At 39.4% G+C, this 24,105-nt stretch overlaps 1 long non-coding RNA gene across 2 annotated transcripts in view; it reads left to right on the top strand.

Annotated features, from left to right (window-relative positions):
• LOC140911636 (uncharacterized) overlaps window positions 1-24,105 on the top strand; it is a 71,975-nt gene that overhangs the window by 19,414 nt on the left and 28,456 nt on the right. The window contains exon 1 of one of the 2 annotated variants that reach the window (XR_012159059.2): window positions 21,003-21,053. The exons of the other annotated variant lie outside the window; for it this stretch is intronic. This is a non-coding gene — a long non-coding RNA (uncharacterized LOC140911636). Of the gene's footprint in view, window positions 1-21,002; window positions 21,054-24,105 lie in introns of those variants that run through there. 2 annotated transcript variants of the gene reach the window in all.

The following is a 24,105-nucleotide window of genomic DNA, read 5'->3' on the forward strand; positions in this document are numbered from 1 at the left end:
TAGGTGCTAGCAACACTTACTGTTTCTTGAAATTTCTGCTATTGTCTGGATGGCCTCTATTCTTTCTGAAATCACTTATTTAGCTGAAAACACTGTAAAACTAGCACCCTATTTTTGCACAAGAGAGAGACGGGGAATATATGTATCTTCATTAACCGTCTAAGTGAGGGGGTCAGCCAAATATGGAGATGTAGGTGGCTGGGTGGTTCTGAGCTGCATGCATTTATTGGACAACATGTTTTTAACCATAAGTAGGTTATTCCCCTGAACTGTAATTGTATGTGAGAGAAAGTAAATCACAGGACCTTGCCTCTCCAAAACACAGTGGAACATAAATGCCTCATCAATAAGGGTTAAACAACAAACTCCAAACCACACCTGTTTTTCAGCTGTTACTACAGTTACAGTTATTCAAGTCCATGATAAAAATATTACTGCAGAACAGTCTAGGTGCCTTGTCTCGGAATGCATTTTTTCCTGTCAATTGCCACTGAAATTACCATTCACATCACTATACAAATTGGTCCTAATGCAGGAATCGAAAGGCAGAAAGGAACTATGAAGCTTTATGGAGTAAATCACCTGTCACAATTAAGAGGCAAAGGCATTATCAAGTGGGTGTGCACCTACGCCAGAACATTCAGAAGAATATTTTACTTATTGATATGTGTTACTCAATTAACTAATTTTCATCCACACTAGTAACTAAGGTTGTATTTATCCTATAATGCTGATGACTGGAGACCTGCTAACCAAGATATACAACATATTGGAGCAACTGGGTTTTCTTTAGAGTTGCTATGGTGGGGCCTAATGCCTGCTATGTGGCTTGTAAAATTATTTCTCCTGGGATTAATGTGTTAACATTACAAAAAGAGCTTTATTTAATTGTGAATTTTAAGCGAGAGGCAGAGACCCTAGGTGTTTTTTTTTTTTTTTTTGTCTTCCTCGGCAACCTGGGGCTCAGGTCAGTTGCTGGTTTAAACTAGAGTAAATGGTGGATTCTCTGTAACTTTAAGTCTTTAAATAATGATTTGAGGACTTTGGTAACTAAACCAGAGATTATGGGTCTATCACAGGAGTGGGTGGGTGAAGTTCTGTGGCCTGCAATGTGCAGGAGGTCAGACTAGATTATCATGATGGTCTGTTTTGGCCTTAAATCTCTGAGTCTAATGTAGATATAATAGTATACTATTTTCAAAGCTTCCTGGAATCATTATGCAAAGCCATAAATTTGCTCTGTAAAATTAAGGGTAAGCACGCTGAGCTGCGGTGAGTTGGTGTGGTGAGAGAGGGTAGGCAGTGTGATGGTGTTTGTTTTTCTTTTTAAACAGAAAACCAAAGCCAAATCTAAGCCACTGGGAACATCTTCTATGCAGCTATGTTTCTGGACTCATCTCCCTATCCCACAATTACCACTCCTTGTCCAATAAGCCAAGTCATAAGACTGGCACATGTTGTCTATAATACACGTTTTTGAGAGTTCACACATAACCACAAGCTCAAATAAATCCTGTTTTGACCAAATGTCACTGTATGGAAATAGCTCAAATAATTCAGTGGGGACACTAAAATCCCAAAAATATCCAAGGAGATCCTGCTTGGTTATCTCTCATGCTGTTTTCAGCATTCTTCCCATATTCTCTTCAGGCAGCAGACACAGCTTCAGATCCAGCCTGTTTAAAACCCTATTACCTTGGCACCACTGCCCACCCTAGCGGTGCATGATGGAAATTAGGAATATTGTTCACAGTGGTTTTGTGGTTGTGACTGAGAATAGCCAAAATAGCAATGGTATGTCACTGCTCTAATTTACTGCTTTTCCAGTATGTTGTAGATATTTATTCTTATTGATTGTGGGAAAGTTTAATAGTTTAAAACATTGGTTTTCATTATATCTTTAAAATCTCCTTTTAGTAATTAAAAAATCCTCTCATTATTTTTATATTGACAGATTTTCTCTTTCATCAAAGTCCAGTTATGTACATTCCTCATTAAATATACATCTTCTTGGGATTCTAAAAAGAATTAGCTGCAAGATCTGGACTTTATATGGAAATGTAAATTATATAGTGCATAATGGGAAAACACTAGCATTAACAAACCCAGTTTCAGTGGATTTCAGTTCAATCTTTCCATTTAAATATCTTGACCCAAACCAAAAATAAGACCAAAATCCCACAGGGTGATCAGATCCCAAATTAATAAAATACCCCAATTTGGTAATTTTTATGCAAAACAGGGGGAAAAAAACTATTTCAACTGAAATAAAGCAATAGGCAACCCAGAAAGACTTCATGAAAACCAACCACTTCCTATTTGCACATAGGCCTGGGATTTGTGGCAATGAACGATCTACCTGTCACAAGAGTCAGTGATGGGGAGGAAGTTTACCCATGCCACAGCTTTACATACCACAACGTCTGATACATTGTGTTTCAACTGGATCCAGTAAATAAATAAATAAATAAATCTTCACTGTGCATTAAATTGACCAACCCAAAAACCAAATTATCAACCACAAATGAGGGAAGTTAACTCCCAATTATGGGCTGCATCTCTTCATGGAAAGGAGTAACCCCTTTCGGTCATGATTTCATTTCAGAGGATAATTCAAACATAAAGCATCAAATAGCCTACCCTCAGGGCGTTCTGTTTTGTTTGATTTAAACACAGTTGTCAACTTGCATTGTTGTAACTTTCCCTCTAGACAAACAGGTTCTTTATGCCACTGTTTTAGTCCAAGGAGCCAAATAATACCTTTTTACTGCAGTATTTTTAGACATTAAATACATCTGGAAAAATATTCAAGCAGATAATTAGATTGTATTAGCAATGTGTCTGTTGTGGTTTCCCTGATCCCAAAGAAGGCAGCTCTTTATGAAGCACTTGGCCACAGTCTCTGCAAAATCTGCTGTGTAAATTGGCCCAGACTAAAGCATGTGGAAAACATTTTTTTGGCTGAAACTTGAAACCATTCATGTGGCTTTGAGACAGGGAAGCTCAGCCTGCCAACATCAATAGAACTTTGTACTACAAACCAAAATGGTCATTTAGACATGTGTACTTTCATGCTCTCAAATGCACTGAGGTCAAATATTTTTTAATCTTGGGAATTTTTCCTCTTTATACAGCCTTGTATTTCATGCAGGAAATGAGGCTGAGTACAACAAACACAAATCATTGAGACTGACAGAGCATATTGGGTTCAAAACCCAAGCTTTGACTCTAATTGCTCTCCAAAGGCCTCTGGCTCAAGGTAACTGTTGATTTAGTTCAGCTGTTTCAAATCAGCACTGTAAGGTCTTGCTAAGACAAACTGGTTAGGCCACATTACATTTGTACCATTGGATCCCTCGGGTATAAGTATAACACAGTTAGCATTTTAAAAGATTGCATTTGTCTGTACACTGCAGGCAGTAATTACAAGCAAGCAAATCTTTTGTGAAAGATGGTGTGACCTTCCATTTGTTGAAAGAGTGATGATGGCTTCTAGAGGAGGAAAAAATAATGTTTCCATTCAGGGTTCAGAGAGGAGCCCCACCTAGTTTCAAATGCAAGCCAATGCTGACAGCTATTTGTTGTTGTTTGTTTTGGGGTTTTTAGTGGCTATATCGGGGTAATTTATAGCCTTAAAATTTCAAGTTTTTACTTTACTGTGGGGGGAGGAAAGAATATACCACCTTCTCAGAGACGAGAGATTGTTAAACAAAATTATACCTTTCTCCTGTATGAATTAAAATGGTTGATGTCCACTCAATCCCAAGAATTTGTTTGCTATGTTTGTGGCTGCTTCTGATATAGACTGGGTCTGAGTGTATAAATCTGTTGGATATTATGTTCTGTTATTGTTCTTAGCAGTTTAGGTGCTGAAGTGTGATTTATATCAATGTATGCATCCGTCTTCAGTCAAAATTTGTATATGGAAGATCAAATTCTACTGTAGTGGAGCATAGGAAATTAACATCAACATTATTATTTAAGTGCAGCTTTATAGTTTAACCCTCATTGGGCCAGATAGGGTCTGCCTACATCCAGAGGTGGTCCTACATGTGTCACAGTTGCATTTACAAATTATGGACCAGATCAACTGGTCTGGTCAAGCTAACAAACATTATTATAGGATCTTAGTGAGGAAGGAATGTGGCTCTAGACCACCTTTCTCCTCCCTCAGTACTGAATCCTGCTTTTAAGTTACGTTGACAGTTCAGGGAATTGGCAATGACTTCTGTTTTTGGCCTGCTCCCAACATGTCTCTATGCTGGAGGGGGGACATTAGCAGTGGGTGGTGCAGCATTAACTACCTTGGCTTTCCGCCACCTACGGTTTTCCTATCCCAGTGGAATCCCCAGCTGCCCTCTTATGGCAGTATTCTCACTGCTTTGCCCTGCCTGAGTAGTGCCAAAGAGCCAGATAGGGAGACTAGGATCTGGCTCTATTAATGTAAAGGTTATCAAGTATAAGTCAGAAACATAAACACGGGTAGGTGACAACATCCATATGTGGTATTACTGCAGGTTCTGAGGCCCCACAATAGTGTATAATAGTTTTCTTGTGTTATGTATCTAATGAAATATGTTTCTTGTTTCCTTTTTACACTACAAGCCAGAAATCTGCAGCAATCTCCCTAATTTCCTTATATGCTAGCAAGGACTTTGCCCATATTCGCTTTCTCTGGTATCCCTCCTGGAAGCTGGACGCTCCCCAGAGTGATGTTAGCAGAAAATGAAGGTTGTATCGCTATTGATAGTACTACCTTCAGGACTGATAATTTGGGAAATGGTGCCAAACTGGTTTGTGGCGTGTCGATTGGTTACTCAATAACTCTAACTTTGGTAAGTCTTCCACTTCTAAGGCACCAGTCTGAGTCCAGCCCAGGATAGCCATGACCAAATGTTGTTATCTTGCTGCCTATTTTGTTAAATGAGCTGGTCAGAGCCTAGTGGACAAATGACCGTATTGTCAAAAACCACCATGGCAGCTGATGACACCCATGGGCACTCTTTATATGAGTGGGTCATGAACTGCTCTCCCAGCCTTAGAGATGGTCTTTCCAGGTCTCCGTGAAATATATGGACAGGGCAGTGAGAAGAAACTTGTGCTCAGTGCTTATTGTATGTTGTTTGTGTCCTGTGAATAAACAGAAAGTGTGTTTCCACTCGTTTCAATTTAGTATTTTTAAAAAAATTAAATTAGTTTTAAAATGTTTACTTGCACATACACTGTTTACTCACAGGTAGGCTATAATTACATTTTCCAAAAACCCTGAAGCTTCCTGAATTAACGAAGTCCACTTTTAGTTTAATCCCATTTTTTTAGAGAGGAGGCATCTAGAATTGAAGCATCTAGGCAATTATAGAAACACTCCACAGAGCTGTTTAGTATAGTAGACAAAAATGCTGTGTTCTTACTGTATGTATAGTACCTACAATCCAAGATGCTCAAGGTACTTTATAAACATTAATTAAAACTCAATCCCTCTATCAGATAGTTCAGAGTGGTTGCCAGTAGGAAGTCAGTATTTGTCAGCGACTATTAGAGAGTGGTATCTGAGATTTCATGTTTTTTCTCTGTTCTTAGAAAGGAAAGATGTGCAGTATCTGCTGGCAAAAGTTGTCTTTTTTTAGTGGTGAGCATTTTAGTAGTCTTACTAAAGCAAACAAACCAAAAACATAACTAACAGAGGTCACAACAGGTCTTCAGAGAGATACGGAGAATGAAGATAACACCAATGACATGTACAGTAAGAAGATTATGATAATAAATAGAGATTCTGGAGCTGGGGAAAGACTTTAGGGTTTAGCACAATACACAGAATCACATCCATCACACTAAATATTATTTACCTATCTCTTATGCATCCTATCCCTGTATTTATAAAATGGAATTATGTTGAATCCAATCTGTTTGTTTGAAATATCACATCAGCATTTATTAAGAGAATGTTTTACAGTGATTGCCATTAAAAAATCAGCATTTGCAAACAGCATACAGTGGCATCTGAGATTACCAGAGTATGTCCTTGTAGGAGATAGGAGATCTGTGCTGAGTCATAACACTGCACAAATGTTGACTTTTTAATGACTTGTATTCTACGATGCTTGCCCTTAAAAACCTGTCAGTTTGTCCTTAGTTAAATTAATAAGATTCTCAACATATGCAGTATTCCCTATACAATCCCTATATCTGTTTCTTAGAAATCAAAGGAATACCATAAATACAGAGGTAACTGTATTCATTTATATCAGCATGTTTTTGAATTGACCACAGTACAAGGAAAGTTATCCTAAATAAGTCTCTAAATGGTTTGGCAGAATGTTGTCAAGTCACAGTTTCTCCCTTTTCTGTCCAGATTTAAATATTAATGGTGAGATTTTGCTCTCAGATACCCACTGAAATCAGCATAGGTCTGAGGACAGAATTTATGCCTTACCAGCCAATTTCATATGTTATCACAAACAATGTTTTTCAGTCTGTGGCATTTAGCCCAGAAGTCTTGGTTTCATGGGCACTCAGCGTGAGCAGATGCCCTGATATTAGGGGCTTTGTCTTATATGGGAAATCTATTCCACCCCCTATCCTTGCCCATCTCAATTTTTTACACTTGCTATCTGGTCACTCTATGGGCATTTCTCTCTCTCTCTTTTTTTATCTTGTTCCTTACCTTCTGTAGTTAGGGAGACAATAACCACCAAGAAATGATTAAAGTAACAGACCTTATGAACATAGTCAGCAGATATGGGGCACAACCAAAACTTCAGATCCAAACACCTCTCAACCTTGTGATAGTTCTGGTCTGAACTGTGTGGCTTAGGCCTATCTCTTGTGGTAAGTGCTGCACTTGGAATCTGATTACCTCAATGCCTTTGAGAGGCTGCAACAGGGCAACTGCCCCTAGTAACAAAGTGAATCACTATGGTGCCTGTGCAAACAGTAATTTATAAAGCCAGAAGGTCTCTCTTGTAACCATTATAACTTCAGAAGTAGGTGATTTCTTTCCTGTTTTGTTCTGTGATGTTTGGTATTTAGATTATTCTTCTCCCTGCCCCAATCTGTGGCAGCAGCCAGTCTGTCTCCATCTGCAGAGCAAAATGATACAACCCTCATATTCCTTTCATTTGAGAGGTGATTTTATCCTCTCCTTGAAGATATAGATTTCTTTCCTGCCTACTCTTTATTTTATTTTCCCCTCCATTTCCCCCACACATTCTACGTTATGTTTCTCTTCCAACTCATTTATTGTCCTTCCCTGGGTCTCTGAACAGAAAAGCAATTCTGTCTAGTAATTTTACCTACAGAGGGTGCTAACACTAGACAGAGGGGTGCTGAGCGGGGAGAGAAAGGAGAAGGAGGGAGGAGCTGGGACCTTTTTCTTCAAAGGAGAAGTGTGACAACTTGTCTCTAATAAGCCCAGCCCCTACCAGCCTGTAAATCCCAAGAGGTCACATCTTTTTCCCAGCACTGGGTCTTTTGCATGATTGTCCAGTTTATATACCACCTTGCCATAAATTTTATATTTTAGAAAACTGCTTTAATTCTGGGATTCCTGCCTAAACTGGGCAAATCTAATTTTCATAGGTTGCCATGGGAAATAATGCTTTTACCCTTTCTCAGAAAGGGAAAGAAAATGAATGAAAGAATGAATGACTGCACTACTGGGCTGCTTTCTAATTATTTAAAAGACCTCACAATCCATGTCTTGGCCACAATGTGGGACTGCTCTGTGAAAAGACACATCTACTGTATTAATAGAAAGACCCAACCTATAGCTAACAATAAATCTTAATAAATTGTGTATTTTAAATTGATAACCCTCTTCAGAGTGTAAGTTTCATTTTGTCAAAGGCATATAAAATAAAGGGTTTATACATTCATGTCCTATAATTGGCTAGATATACTCTCATTAAAGTGGATCACGGTTAGTGCCCCTTGAAAGAGCAGTTCTAAATTATACAAGGTGCTTTTCATTATGAAGGGAAGTATTTTAGTTGACCCAGGTTTCTGATGACTGTAAAAAATTTGATCTTAAAGGGACTTTACTGAAGGAGAAAATAATCTGAAGCTTAAGATTGTAGAACACAACTGACAATCAAAGCATTTCTATCTTCCCCCTCACCCCCTCTTATTTTTCCATTGTGTATTTTAGGGTTATCTGAGAAGTGCAGTTATGATTGTTAAGATCTTTTTAGTCATATCTTTTCTCTATGTGAGTTTTATGTTACAGTTTATAAAATGCTGAACGTTTGCTGAGAGATCAAAGTACTTACCATAATGAGAAAAATGTACATAACAACAGTTGTATAGCAAGGGTAAGAATTGCCTGAAGCAGAACAAATTTCTGCAGATTGTCTGACAATGTAAGAATAATAGAGCACTACAATCATACGAATAATACTACTTAATAAATCTCAACTCTTACGTGTCTTATACGGTAAGCTACCTTTTTCTAAACTGCTGAATGCATTTCCCACTTGATTAGATAGTTTTATATCAGACAATTTACAATAATATCCATCTTTCTAATAAAACATCTCAATTTAATGTTAAAATACAGAGATCAGTGGATGCAATGCTGGACTGATAGCAGGTCTGGTACCCTGTTTAGAATTAACTATGTAGCCCTAAGGTCCTGTCCCTGCTGTGTGGTCACAATGGGAGCTTAACAGATAGGCTTCTGCTGTGCACTGGGAAAGGGCAAAGAGTCTTTGCTGGGAGGATTTGTAACTGCCTGCACTGTTGAGCAGTGGACTTTGGGGCTCCATTCTCACTACCATGAGGGTAGGAATGGGCCAATGAATCCAGAAGTCTTACAAACCCATCTCAGGAGCTGCAGTACTTGGCTGGGTTTTGCTTAGTGGGTTGGCTATGCTGGCATTCTGTTCTTGGTGAAAAGGAGGATAATTCTGCTCTTCCGCACAAGCACACAACCTGGCATGGAGAAAATAACATCAAGCCTATTTGCTCTGACTCTGCTCAGGGAAGAGAGGATATGGCAGAAATGGTCAAATCCTGTAGTCTTTACTCAGGCTCAGCTCACATTAATTTCAATGGTGTTTTGCCTGAATAAGGACTACAGGATTTTGCCCACGAGTTAATAAGCTTGTATTTGTTGGGAGGCAGGGTGGTCTAGGGGGATAAAGTACTGTCCTGGGAAATAGGAGACCTGGGTTTTATTCCTTGCTTCACTGTTGGCCTGCTTGGTGATCTTTGGCAAGAAATGCCACCTCTTTTTTCCTCCCCATCTGTAAATTGAAGATAAGGATAATCTCTCTTGTAAAACACTTTGAGATCTAGTAATGGAAAGTGCTATATAAGAACTGTATAGATGGGGACCGAATAGTTAACAATGGGCTCTTCAATCTAGCAGAGAAAGATATAACATGATTCAATGGCTGGAAGCTGAAGCTAGACAATTTCAGAATGGAAATAAGGTATACATTTTTAATGGTGAGAGTAATTAATCATGGGAACAATTTACCAAGGGTCCTAATGGATTCTCCATCACTGACAATTTTTAAATCAGGATTGGATGTTTTTCTAAAATATGTGCTCTAGGAATTATGGTGGGGAAATTATATGGGCTGTGTTCTAAAGAAAGTTGGACTAGATGATCATAATGGTCTCTTCTGGCCTTGGAATCTATATGAATCTACTATTCGTTGATTCATAGAACGTAAGGGTTTTTTTCATTTCCTAGAAGTATGCTGCTGCCAGGTGAAGCAGGGTACATGTCCTTGATTAATAATACATTTTTAAGTGATGTGATAGCACTCAGCTTCTATGCTCATGCCCAGAACATATACTGCACCCATTAACATATTTACTCTATCATCTTGTTGATTACTGGTCAGAGCCCATCTCTGAAATAGGCTAATGATGGCTTTTGCCTGAGATCTATGGACTTGTAATTTCTTTGTCTCCCTATCCTTGATTCTGTTAACAGAGGCCTGTTAAACTGAGCTGTTCTAAATAGTGGCCTGTTAAGCAGACTTTCAATAAGAGATTGTTATTTTTGGAATTCCGTCAGCCTTGTGGCTCATTTATGTAGTAACAAGCGAGGCATGTTCTGACCTATCAATCAAGCTTTAAAAGAGCCATTCATAACAATGCATATTGCACACAAAGAAACCAATGTACAGACATGTCTATTATTGTAACAGGTTTGGGTCCTATCCTGTTCCCATTGGTCCCAACAACAAAACTCCCCTTGATTTCCATGGGAGTAGGATCAGGCCCTTAATTTAAAATGTCTTATGACAATCCTATAGCTGGGAGGCCTTATTTCATAGGGTCTACAAATCAATTGTTAATACCAACATGAGATTTCGTATAAGTATTCACAACTCATGAGTAAGGGTTTATATGCAAAATTTGGGTTAAGCTGGGTTGATTACATTTGATTTGAATCTTCTTTCTCTGATTTTCAGGGTTCCGCTGCCCCCAGCAGAGAAGGGCTTTAAAAAAAATAATATAATTTACAGGTACCTTGGGCTAAATTCTGCCCTCGGAGAGGAAATCACTGTCCCCATTGGCCCTAGGTTTTTACTGTTGGGTGGTTAGAGTGCACGTGTGTGTAAATGCCAAAAAAGAAAAAAATCAAAAGTAAATGGAAGAGGAGGCGGAAGGGAGGGTTGGAGTGAGTTCAGTTATTTGTGTCTCTCTACTGCAGTAACTGTGCACACATCTTGCATTCAGAGCTTAGGTTTCCTTTAAGCATTTGACCTTTTGCCATATTTCAGTCTAGATCAGGATGTTGTGGTTGATGTATAAACTATGAAAACAGGAATTTGGAAGACTGGGTGGCCTAGGGGCTGATAATGAGATACAGGCTCTTTCATTTTTAGGTCACCCACTCTGTGTGTGCCAGTTTGGTGGTAGACCAAATGTTGTCATCATCTGATGGCTCCTGGGTGGCTTGTAGTGGCCTTAGTTCAGTTTGTAGTAGATCATTATCAACCTCATCTCAACTGGCATGCCTGTTGACAATCTCAACAGAGAAAACAAGGGCTGAATCAGCCTGGAAACTAATTATTTTATTGGGGGATGGGGCGAGGGGGAGTGGAATAAGCTATGCTGGCAAAAAGTACATTTTTGCTGGTATAAATTGTGTGTACACTAGGAACATTTTGCTGGTATAAAAAACAGGTATAGCTATACCAGCAAAGCACTCTTAGTGTAGACCTAAAATAATCCTCTAACTCTTAAAAGTTGTTTCTCTAGTTTAAGGCTAAGGTACATTATTAAGACAAGTGTGTAGGGAAATTCATTCTGCAATTGCCTTTGCTATGTACCTGTAGATAAGGATGGGGATTTTCAAGGAAGCCATTCAATAGGAAATCCAATGGGAATTGGGCACCCTTAGAATCCTTTGAATATTCCAACCAAATAGAGGATTTATGCCAAAGAGTATATCTCTTGTGCACCAATAGTGGAACTGATTATGTGCTTTAACTATGAGGGAGATGATGCCAATGTAATTTAAAAACATTATTTAGAAAGAGAGCATTCAAAGAATATTTTCCATAACATTACCAATGGACTAAAAGGGTAGGTAATTTTTTTTTTGCTTGACTGTAGCAGTATGTCTGACCTAAACCTAGTGACCTAGTTAAAATAGACACCAGAAACATATATTTTGTTATCCTCATTAAAAATACTCTTGAAATAAGGTGTAACAATTATACATTTTAGACATGTACCAAATATTTATTTATTAAATTGGTTAGTCTCTAAGGTGCCACAAGTACTCCTTTTCTTTTTGCAAATATTTATGGGATCCATTCCAGTCCTACAGAAAATACAGATTCAAGGTTAGAGCCAAGAAATAACCCAGTAGAATTTGCAGAGTGAGTTGGGAATGTTTGTATTATAACTATAAATTAGAGAGGAGGACACAATGCAATTAGAATAGATGGAATATAGCACACAAGACATGTAAAACCATGTCTCTCTCGCCAACAGAAGTTGATCCAATAAAAGATATTACTTCACCCACCTTCTCTCTCTCATATCCTGGGACTGACATGGCTACAACTACACTGCATGTAAAGCAATGTCCTTATTTATTTTCCGTGTCCCTTGCCAGCTAATATTTTACCTGCTAGATAGTTAAATGAGTTTCTGGCATGGGATTAGTGGGCAAAAAATACTTGTGAGAAACAGGCAATTTAATTGTACTTGAGTAGTTCTGAACAGCAGGTGCTGCCACGCTCCTGTAGTCTCCAGTGTCAAACAGTTTGTTCCATTATGTGCCTCATATTGGAAGGGCTGGTTGAAGCTTTTATTTTTCAGTGCTGCAACATCTTGTGAGAACAGGGGTGGCAGTTTAATCTGTCATTTTGTGTTAAATTTTATGCTTTAGTTTTACCACATGGGATTTCTAATAGCATTGATTGTGTGTCCTGTCACAGTTCTATGCGCCCCTAAGTCCTTGCAACGATACTCTAAAGCCAATCCTGTTTGTGGCATTTGCCATAAAGGGAAGTTTGGGGGTCATCAAAGTGGCAGATGGGTGGCTCTGTGTGTCCACTACAAATATGGTGCACTGCCTTCAGGACTGTACAAACCTGGTGTGAAATCAGCCACCCACACTACCTCCAACACTCAGCAGCTCAGATACTATGGTGATGAGTGATGTGTAAAAACCTATATGGAATAGAAGAGAATAGAACACTCTTGTATTCTGCCTATTGCAGTACAGTTGCAAAATGTGAACCATAAATATACATTTTGTACTGCCAGGAAACTTGAAACGTGTTGATTTTTATTTTCCACACAGTATTCCAGCAAGCTCTGGTTGTATCTACTACAGTCTAAGCCCCATGCACTGATGTAAATTCTATGGCGAGGATCCTGGGCTCCAGGGCATTTTGGTGTGCCAGCTTCATTTAAATGACAGAATTGAATATTTTATTATTTATTTGGATTACACTATTGCCTAGTGGTCCACGCAGAAATTGTGGACCCACTGTGCTAGGCACTATACAAATACATAGCATGAGACTGTCCCTGCCCCCATAAAGTGTACAACTTAGACAAAACAGACCAATGGTCGGAGAGAAAACAGAAGCAGAGAGGTGAAGTGACTTGTTTGAGGTCACACAACAGGTCAGCGATGGAGCTGGGAACAGAACGTAGGTAACATGACTCCCAATCTGGTGCCCTATCCATTAGACCATGCGGCCTTATTAATTTTAATGAATTAAGTATTAAAATAAACCCTTTGATAATTACAGCAGTTCCTGTTTATTTTGCTAGAACATTCAATTTATTTTACAATGTCCCCACCCCCCCCCTTTTCAGTTTTTGATACTCTGTAGATTTTTAAGCTGTCAGCACGAAATTACATCACAGAAGTTGTCGGGGGAAACTGGCAGTTTTGACAGCTTGGTAGGAGACAGCAGAGGTTTTTGGAAGCTGGGGAGTTGTGGGAGGCACTTTGGGATTGTAGGATAAGCACGTTAGTTGAATTAGTTGACAATCAAACTGATACCTTTCACAGTTACTACCCGTTGACATGAATGGAGCTGTTCATACCTCTTAGGACTATTGTTTTAGGCTGCCTCCAGACTCAGGCCTGACCTACACTTAAAATTTAGTTGACATAGCTATGGTGCTCAGGAAAAATCCGCACCACTGAGCACCGTAGCTATGCTTACCTAACTCCCTGTGTAGGGAAAATGCTTCCATCAATCTAGCTACCATTGCTCAGGAGTGGGGGGAAGAGATGGTGTTTCTCCAGTGACAGAAAAAACCCTGTTGTCTCTGTAGGCCACGTATACACTGTGGGTTTATGCTAACGTAGCTATGGCACTGTAGCTATGCCACTACAGTCCCTGTAGTGTATACATAGCCTCAGGAAAACAGCTGCACCAGTTTAACCTTGGTTCACATTTTAAAGGTTTTTCTTCACAACTATAGGGGCAAGAAACTGAAGGTGAAATGGTGGCCCCACGGAAGTCAATGGGATTCATATCAGTGGGGTCATCATTTCACCCTTAGTTTTTATAAGAATGACTAATTTCAAATTAATTAATGGTCTAGTAGCACATCCATTAAATAGAATGTCCTGAACAGATTTATGCAGTGTTGCTGTAGCCCTGTCAGTCCCAGGATATTACAGAGAAAAGTTTGGTGAGGTAATATCTTTTACTGGACCAACTTCTGCCGGTGAGAGAGACAAGCGTTCTGAGTTACACAAAGCTCTAGGTCTGGGAAAGGTACTCAGTGTCACATTGCTTCAGTAGGAGTTGCACTTATATCTTGGCAGGAAATTTTAAAGCTAGAAGGAAAAAAGCATTAATTGTACAAAGGTGAGTCACTTAGTAGGAGACTTTCACCTGATCAGCCAAGTTGCAAAAAAATAATAAGCCTGAGGGAATTTAACTAGTTCATTAGTTTCAAACTGGCTGCAAACTTCTCATCAGACACACACATGCCTGTAACTTTATCTTGAAATAAAGCACATATAAAAAGGTAAATTCAAATAATGTTTCCAGAGACAACCAAGGTTGTGTTTAAAAAACAAACAAACAAAAAACACAGCTTTCTTATGCCAGTATCCCAAATCTGAACATACAATGAAATTCATGTTGCCTACAACTGTCAAATTCAAAGTGGCCAGATTCTCAGCTGATATGAATCAATATAATGCCACTGAAATCAATAGAGTTACATGGATTTACATCCGCTGAGAATCTGCCTCAAAAGTCTTTATTTTCTCCCCTTAAGAGGCTTTGTCCCAGAGAAGTTACTGTTGAAAACAGCACTTTTTGGAGGCTTGCTGGTAAGTCTGACACCTATTTCTGAGCATGTAATTAACCCCCTGCTATCCCACCCCACAGTACCCCCTCATCCTGCTCTCATGCTGCTTGGAGTTTCCTGGGGAAAGGCAGGTATATTTGGGAAATAGTGGGGTGTCCTGAGTTCATCTAGTCTCTAGTGCATCCACAAATAATTCCTTACTGGTGTTTTCCCTAAAAGAGTCAAGAACTCATTTACAGTTGATAAAGGTAATATTGTTGATGTAATATACTTAGACTTCTGTAAGGCATTTGACTCAGTACTGCACAACATTTAGATTAAAAACTAGAATGATATAAAATGAATATGGCACACGTTAAAAAGATTAAAAAGTTGATAATTGGTGGGCCTCAAAATGCAATTGTAAACGGGGAATCATCATTGAACAGGTGTGTTTCTAGTGGAGTCTCACAGGGATTGGTTCTTGGCTGTATTAGTTAACATCCAGGACTTAGCCTAAAACGATTACTGATAAAGTTTAGAGATGACAGAAAAATTGGGGGCACGGTAAATAATGAAGAGGTCAAGTAATGGATACAGAGTGATCTAGATCACTTGGTAAGCTGTGTGCAAGCCAACAATATGCATTACAGTACAGCCAAATGTAAAATGTCTGCAACTAGGAACCAATAATGATACTTACAGGATTCGGTGATACTTGCAGGTGATCACAAGTATCACAAGGTGATACTTACAGGATTGGGACTGTTCCTGGGAAGCAGTGACTCTGAAAAGAATTTTGGGGGTCATGGGAGATAATCAGCTGAACATGAGCTCCCAGTGTAATGCTGTGTGAAGAAGGCTAATGAAATTCTAGGATGCATAAACAGGGAACTCTGAAGCAGGAGTAGAAAGGTTATGCTACCTCTGTATTTGGTACTGCTGCAACTGCTGCTGAAATACTGTGTCCAGTTCTGGGGTCACAATTCAAGAAGGTTGTTAATAAATTAGAGAGGGTTTAGAGAAGAGCTACAAGAATGATTAAAGGATTAGAAAACATGCACTATAGTGGTAGACCTAAGGAGCTCTTCTCTTTGGGAAAAAAATAATCTTCTCTTAACCTGATCTTTTTTTAAGTGGTGACTTAATCACAGTCCATTAGTACCTACATGGGGAACAAATATTTGATAATGGACTCTTCAATCTGGCAGAGAAAGGTATAACATGATCCAATAGCTGGAAGTTAAAGCTAGACTTCAGACTGGAAACAAGGCATATATTTATAGTGGTGAGTGTAATTAACCATTAGAACAATTTACCAAGGATCCTGGTGGATTCTCTATCACTGACCATTTCTGAATCTAGTTTGGATGTTGTTTAAAAAGATCTTGCCTAAGAATTATTTTGGGGAAGCTCTATGACCTGTGTTATACAGGAGGTTAGACTGGATGATCACAATGCTCCCTGATGGCTTTGGAATCTAAGAATCTATAAATTATTTCAGAATGAATTTTCCTTTTAATAATAATTGAATCTGGTGTTAATAATTTTGTACAAGTACAACCCATTAGTTATTTAACAGTTCTATTACGCTTACCCTCACTCAGGTCTACTCTTATTTTACAATGAATCATCTATTTTTAAAATCACATTAAAAGAAAAAATGAAAAAAATTCAAGATTTGAGTGAAATTTTGCTCACAGTTACACTAGTGTAGATGCAGAAAAGGTCTATTAAAATCAATAGATTTTCTCTGAATTTTCAGTGGTGTATTTGAGCAGATAACTTGTGCCTGTTTTTAGTATTTCTGCTCTTTTGATTAATTATCAATTTTTTCAACCTATAATATTTGTATTTTTTTTAAAATGATGAACTAGAACTGGAGATGTTTCCTGTTGTCAGAAGTTTTTGTGCATCATACAGGGCAGTCAGAAAGACAGCTGATGAAATTGTCATATGGAAGGGCCAAAAGGAAAAAGACTCAGAGCCAGTCATGTTGATGTCATGTTGTACTTAGATTTATGAACTGCCTTGGCACTAGGCTCATAACAAATCCCTGGATGTTGCAATTTCCTCCAGAGAGCTGCAGTACCACTACCTAAGCCCTTTAGGGTTCGGTGGACAGGAATATCATGTTAACTTTTTAATTCTAATACACAGTAAATCACAGTTAGACCCGACATGGAGTCTAGCAGGTTGTCACCACCCAGCAGCTGAACCAGCAAAGATAAGAATGATATAGGTCAGAGGTTTCATCACCTGAAAGGTCATAAAGTATATTGTAGGTGGGAACTTTACACTGTGGATCATGTGGATACATAGTAGAAAAGTAGGTCCGTGGCCTTGTCACTGACATCAAGTAAAACCATGTTTGTACTGAAAGGTATCCCATCACACCCAGTACAATTAATTAGCTGGAAATGTCAGGGTTTATTACCCCACCTGTTGGATTCAGCTACTGCATTCATTTTGATGACATTTGCAGTTTAAATTTGTCAGGCTGCAAAGGGATTAAAAAAAATCCCCACCTTCTATAACTACATTTAATACTTTTTCCAGTTTGCACAGGAAGCCAGCACAACCAGCTATAAACTAACTTACATATTTCGTGGCACTCGATTGACTAGGTCTTGCCACTGCTGAGTCCAAATAATCAGAACAGATGACAGTTTTTTTAAAAAGATAACAAAAGATACAGGTGCAATGCTCTTCTGGTCGATTAGGCAGGGTCAAGGAGACAGAAAGAAGGGAAATAAGCCTCTGAAATCCTCATATTTTTTAGAAATGTACAAGTCTCTTAAATATGTTTCAACAAACTATAAAATGATTAGTAAGGACCTTCCCTCATAACAGTGCATGGGGTGACTTCATTTAAGCTCTGTGAACATGCTGTAACAAGTTGTAACAAATCTGAACCAATGTGTCACATGCTGAAATACAGAGCAGTGCCCAACTGAAAAAAGGGTAGAGGCAACAGTCAGTGAGAAACCAAAGAAGAGAGAGAGGCCCGGAGCTTCAAATGTGGCTAAGGAGTGCACTATGAAATTTAGGACGGAAAATGGGTTGGTATGAAGGTGACTATAAGTCACCTTATTGCTTCACTGATGCTGGTCCATCTGAGTACGGGGCCAATTCTCTAGCACATGTCAGAGCAGCCTTCAAGCTGTTCTGACATGCACCAGCTGCCAACTGTCCCAGAGACCCAATGTGGCAGCTTGGTATCACTGAGGCGCAGGAAAGCCCTCACTACATCCCCTGCTTTTACCCCAGCATGTACCTGTAGATCAGCAGCTCTGAAGTTGCTCTGATGTAGTTCCCTCTGTATTATTCCTGTGGAGTTGCCTCTGTGGAACAAAAGAGGTTGCTCAGACACCCAAACCTGAGGATCCCCTGATACCTACCAAAGACAAGGACATTCATACAGAGAGTCCCCACACAACGCATCTTGACTTCCCCACTCCTCCATGGCGCCCCGCTCCCCTGGAATCCTCATCCTGGGAGGACAGTGCCTATGTTAATATACTGAATCTGTGATGATTGAGATGGGGAATACTTGCATGTTTAGTGGTATATAATGTATCCTCATCTCCAACTCTTCCCAACAATAGCCCTGTCATAAATATAAAGGGAAGGGTAAACCCCTTTGAAATCCCTCCTGGCCAGGGGAAAGCTCCTCTCACCTGTAAAGGGTTAAGAAGCTAAAGGTAACCTCGCTGGCACCTGACCAAAATGACCAATGAGGAGACAAGATACTTTCAAAAGCTGGGAGGAGGGAGAGAAACAAAGGGTCTGTGTGTCTGTCTGTATGCTGGTTTCTGCCAGGGATAGACCAGGAATGGAGTCTTAGAACTTTTAGTAAGTAATCTAGCTAGGTATGTGTTAGATTATGATTTCTTTAAATGGCTGAGAAAAGAATTGTGCTGAATAGAATAACTATTTCTGTCTGTGTATCTTTTTTGTAACTTAAGGTTTTGCCTAAAGGGGTTCTCTATGTTTTTGAATCTAATTACCCTGTAAGATATCTACCATCCTGATTTTACAGGGGGGATTTCTTTATTTGTATTTACTTCTATTTTTATTAAAAGTCTTCTTGTAAGAAAACTGAATGCTTTTTCATTGTTCTCAGATCCAAGGGTTTGGGTCTGTGGTCACCTATGCAAATTGGTGAGGCTTTTTATCCAACATTTCCCAGGAAATGGGGGGTGCAAGTGTTGGGAGGATTGTTCATTGTTCTTAAGATCCAAGGGTCTGGGTCTGTAGTCACCTAGGCAAATTGGTGAGGCTTTTTACCAAACCTTGTCCAGGAAGTGGGGTGCAAGGTTTTGGGAAGTATTTTGGGGGGAAAGACGCGTCCAAACAGCTCTTCCCCAGTAACCAGTATTAGTTTGGTGGTGGTAGCGGCCAATCCAAGGACAAAGGGTGGAATATTTTGTACCTTGGGGAAGTTTTGACCTAAGCTGGTAAAGATAAGCTTAGGAGGTTTTTCATGCAGGTCCCCACATCTGTACCCTAGAGTTCAGAGTGGGGGAGGAACCTTGACAAGCCCTCTCCTTCTCTATGCATGAATACCAGCCCTGCAGAGGGGCTACTGCAAAATCTGGAGGAAGGGTAAAATGAGACTGAATTTATGCACCCCACTTATCCCAAGGAGCTGTTCCACAAACTTCCCAGCCCACCTTATGACTCCACAGGAAACAATGATAACTACACAACTTCCATTATTGCTTCTGCATGAGCTCCTGCTGAGTCTGCTGTCATGTTGTCCCACCACTACCATATGGGTATTAGGGAAGGTTTCCCATGTTCATTTTATTGGAGTCTGGACCAATGAAAACCAGTTTTTATTTTCTTTTTGTTTCGAGATGGGGAGGAGAATGAAAAATCTGACACTATTTAAGTGGAAGGATAAGAAGATAGTTTTAGTCTGATCAAACTTCCAGATAACTGATTTCCCTCTCTGGCACAGAGAAACATATGGTGTAGAATAGAATATGCCTGGCATATGCTCTCAGCTGTTTCTTTAGTCAAGTTTGCTCTAGAAGGGAAGTGGTAATGGTTGTAGTTTATGGCTAGGGTAATAGGGATGGAGGATAACCATAACCACGTTTCCTTTTATCATTTGTCTTTAACAGAGACCCCCACTTGGTCCCATAGCTGGCAGAACTCAAATATATTACGCTGAACAAACATACATAATAGTGGGTGGGATGCAATTATGACTGATGGTATTCCATTGCCGTTATGTTTATTTTCAAAGTCCCTGGGACACAGATTGATTATAGGCAAGGACCTATATCAGTCTATGAAAAATGTATGGATTTTGAAAGAGCTTTAACATGTACCATTGAGCACAAATAATTTCTTGTCTCTCATTGTCCTCTCCCGCCATCCTTCAAAAAAAAAATCTTGCTTAAATTGGTAATATATGTTTAATAATCAGAAACTGATCCTATGGATTAAAGAATCAAGATGTTAAAGAATAAAGTAAAAAAGAGAGAGAGAAATTAGATTTGTATGATTTTAACTTTCTTTACTCTGCTTCTGGGCAACAAAAGTGATTTGTGTCAGCCATTATTGCATTAAACTTTAATTTTCTTCCACAAGTACAGGATTATATACAGGAGTATTGGATTGCACTCAGCATGGATTAGTTGAGCGGTGTCTTTGCAGCCAAGGACCAAATGAATTTCCTTCCTTTTGTGATTTATATTTTTATTGCTGTTTTTTCCCTCCTTCTAATTCCCATTATCCTTCTGTTTGCCAGCCCTGGGATACCCTCAAAAGCAGCAGAAATTATTGGCTTATTGCATATATTTATGTTCCAAGGAACCTCACTAGCCAACGTCAAAGGAATAAAGTAGCTCTAGCTTTGGAAACTGCTAGCTAGTTTAAAACTAGAATATTAAAAACTTTTAATTATAAAAGAAGTATATTCTTCTCTTTCTGAATTGAAAAATAAAATCCAGAGTAAATGGTTTGATGTCCTGTAGAACTGGATAAAACATCCATAGTTTTGCCTTAACCTGGTCAGCAAAGGCCCATTGGAAATATAAAATGACAAATGGTAAAAACAGAGATCTTGGCAGTGTGAATCAGAGAGAATAAGATACACTCAGTTTAAAGAGGAAGACGGTCCAGTGTTTGTAGACTGGTATCAAGGGAGGAAATAAAAACTAGTCACCAATAACCGCCCGAATGTTATTCACTACAGTTTGATTTTTGCAGTCAGTTTGAAGAATGACTAATGAGTTTCCTGTTCTCAACATGGCAGCCAGTGAGGAGCGGTTCCAACAGTTGAAGAAACCTGAAAGGTATTTAAGGAAAAGTATTTAAGCTATTAAATTACAGAATATGATCTGCAGTAACCTCCACTGGGTAGATATGTCAACAGCAAAGAACCTTCAAATTGTATAAAAGACAAAATTAACAGAACATAGCACAAGACAGAAAATCAGTTAAAAGATGAAAGGTCTGGTTCTGCACCATGGGAGTCAATGGAAGCAGGATCAGGCCCCAAGAGTTCATTAAGACAGGAAGACATTCTGGTTGATGATAAAATACAGAGCATATTTTCCAAGCGTCAGTCATAAAAATATGTTGTGGGTGACAAACAACTCAGAAACTTGAAACTGAGATGTGTGACTAGTGAATCATAAGCTACCCCCATCCATGTGCTTAAATACCTCCTTCAGTATATATTGCCATTCATTTTGTGGTAAATAGCTCAATCAATAAACAACATACCCAGACCTTTCATTTTTTCCAGACACCAAAATTGCTGTGAAGTAACTCTCTGAGCTGCAGGAGCATTCTGGCTATTGATATGTAAAGAGGCACGAACAAGGATCCTCCTTCCGGCAGGGCCATAGTATGTTTCACTCATGGGTGGGGGGGTGGAGGGTGAGAAAACCTGGATTTGTGCTGGAAATGGCCCACCTGTTGATCACTTTAGATAAGCTATTACCAGCAGGACAGTGGGGTGGGAGGAGGTATTGTTTCATGATTTCTGTGTGTATATAAAGTCTGCTGCAGTTTCCACGGTAAACATCTGATGAAGTGAGCTGTAGCTCACGAAAGCTCATGCTCAAATAAATTGGTTAGTCTCTAAGGTGCCACAAGTACTCCTTTTCTTTTTATGTAGTTGGAATGTGTGGTTATCTGATGTTTATCACGTAACATCTGTTAAGGGATAATATATCCAATAACTAAACAAATGATTTAACAAATTATTTTGTTTACTAAAATAACAGCTTAGGTTCATGTCATGCAAGAGCAAATCTATTAACCAAATTAAGGGCAACAGTCCCACTGATACCCGTATGAGGGGATAGAGGCCTAACACACTCTGTGAGGTGGATCTTGCTGAGTTTCCAATGAGTCTATCCTTCAGATGGGAGAAGTTTGCATTGGAAGAGGTAGAGCATGTGGTCTCCCAATTCTGAGGAAGTCCAGTCATGAGTATGCCAGAGCATCAGACCAAAGGATGGGCTTATTCATAATACTCTTCTGGGCCCTCTGGCTCACACCTCTGACAGGAGCCATTCTCTTATTGGTTACCAGGCTAGCGCAAAACCCTTTTCATATGGGTAGTGCAGTGGTGGAATATAAAATAAAATTGCTTATAGCAGCATTAATTTTGCCAATCACTTGGGGGGAGGGGTGGTGGTTCTGCAAAGTGTGACACAAAAGGCTTGCCATCAGAAAAGAAATAGACTTGAAGGATCAGAAGTTCCAAGGCAAGGTTATGCGTGGTCTCTTCTTTGTACTGCCCATCTAGTGGTCATTTAGAAAGAACTTAAAGGTAGGGGCGTGTAACGGTGTGTCATAGTCTATAAAGTCAGAAGAGACCATTATGATCATCCAATCTGACCTCCTGCACAACGCAGGTCACAGAATCTCACCCATCCACCCCTGCAATAAACCTCTCACCTATGTCTGAGCTATTGAAGTCCTCAAATCATGGTTTAAAGACTTCAAGGTGCAGAGAATCCTCCAGCAAGTGACCCGTGCCCCATGCTACAGAAGAAGGCGAAAACCCCCCAGGGCCTCTTCCAATCTGCCCTGGAGGAAAATTCCTTCCCGACCACAAATATGGTGATCAGCTGAACCCTGAGCATGTGGGCAAGATTTACCAGCCAGATACCCAGGAAAGAATTCTCTGTAGTAACTCAGATCCCACCCCATCTAACATTCCATCACAGGCCATTGGGCCTATTTACCATGAATAGTTAAAGATCAATAAATTGCCAAAATCATGTTATCCCATTATACCATCTCGTCCATAAACTTATCGAGTTTAATCTTGAAGCCAGATAAGTCTTTTGCCCCCACTGCTTCCTTTGGAATGCTATTCCGGAACTTCACTCCTCTGATGGTTAGAAACCTTTGTCTAATTTCAAGTCTAAACTTCCCAATGGCCAGTTTATCTCCATTTGTTCTTGTGTCCACATTGGTACTGAGCTTAAATAATTCCTCTCCCTCTCTGGTATTTATCCCTCTGATATATTTATAGAGAGCAATCATATCTCCCCTCAACCTTCTTTTGGTTAGGCTAAACAAGCCAAGCTCCTTGAGTCTCCTTTCATAAGACAGGTTTTCCATTCCTCGGATCATCCTAATAGACCTTCTCTGTACCTGTTCCAGTTTGAATTAATCTTTCTTAAACATGGAAGACCAGAACTGCACACAGTATTCCAGATGAGGTCTCACCAGTGCCTTGTATAATGGTACTAACACCTCCTTATCTCTACTAGAAGTACCTCGCCTGATGCATCCCAAGACTGCATTAGCTTTTTTCATGGCCATATCACATTGGCGGCTCATAGTCCTCCTGTGGTCAACCAATTTTCCCAGGTCCTTCTCCTCCTCTGTTACTTCTAATTGATGCATCCCCAGCTTAAAACTAAAATTGATGTTATTAATCCCTAAAAGCATGACCTTGCACTTTTCACTATTAAATTTCATCCTATTTACTATTAGTCCAGTTTACAAGGTCATCCAGATCCTCCTGTATGATATCCCGGTCCTTCTCTAAATTGGCAATACCTCCCAGCTTTGTATCATCCGCAAACTTTATTAGCACACTCCCACTTTTTGTGCTGAGGTCAGTAATAAAAAAATTAAATAAGATTGGTTCCAAAACCGGTCGCTGAGGAACTCCACTGGTAACCTCCCTCCAGCCTGACAATTCACCTTTTAGTATGACCCGCTTTTAACCAATTCCTTATCCACCTTTCAGTTTTCATATTTAACTAATAATTCCCCATGTGGCAATGTATCAAATGCCTTACTGAAATCTAAATTAGATCCACTGCATTTCCTTTGTGTAAAACATCTGTTACTTTCTCAAAGAAGGAGATCAGG

The sequence above is a fragment of the Lepidochelys kempii genome, chromosome 5 (genome assembly GCF_965140285.1).
Source record: "Lepidochelys kempii isolate rLepKem1 chromosome 5, rLepKem1.hap1, whole genome shotgun sequence".
NCBI lineage: Eukaryota > Metazoa > Chordata > Testudines > Cheloniidae > Lepidochelys > Lepidochelys kempii.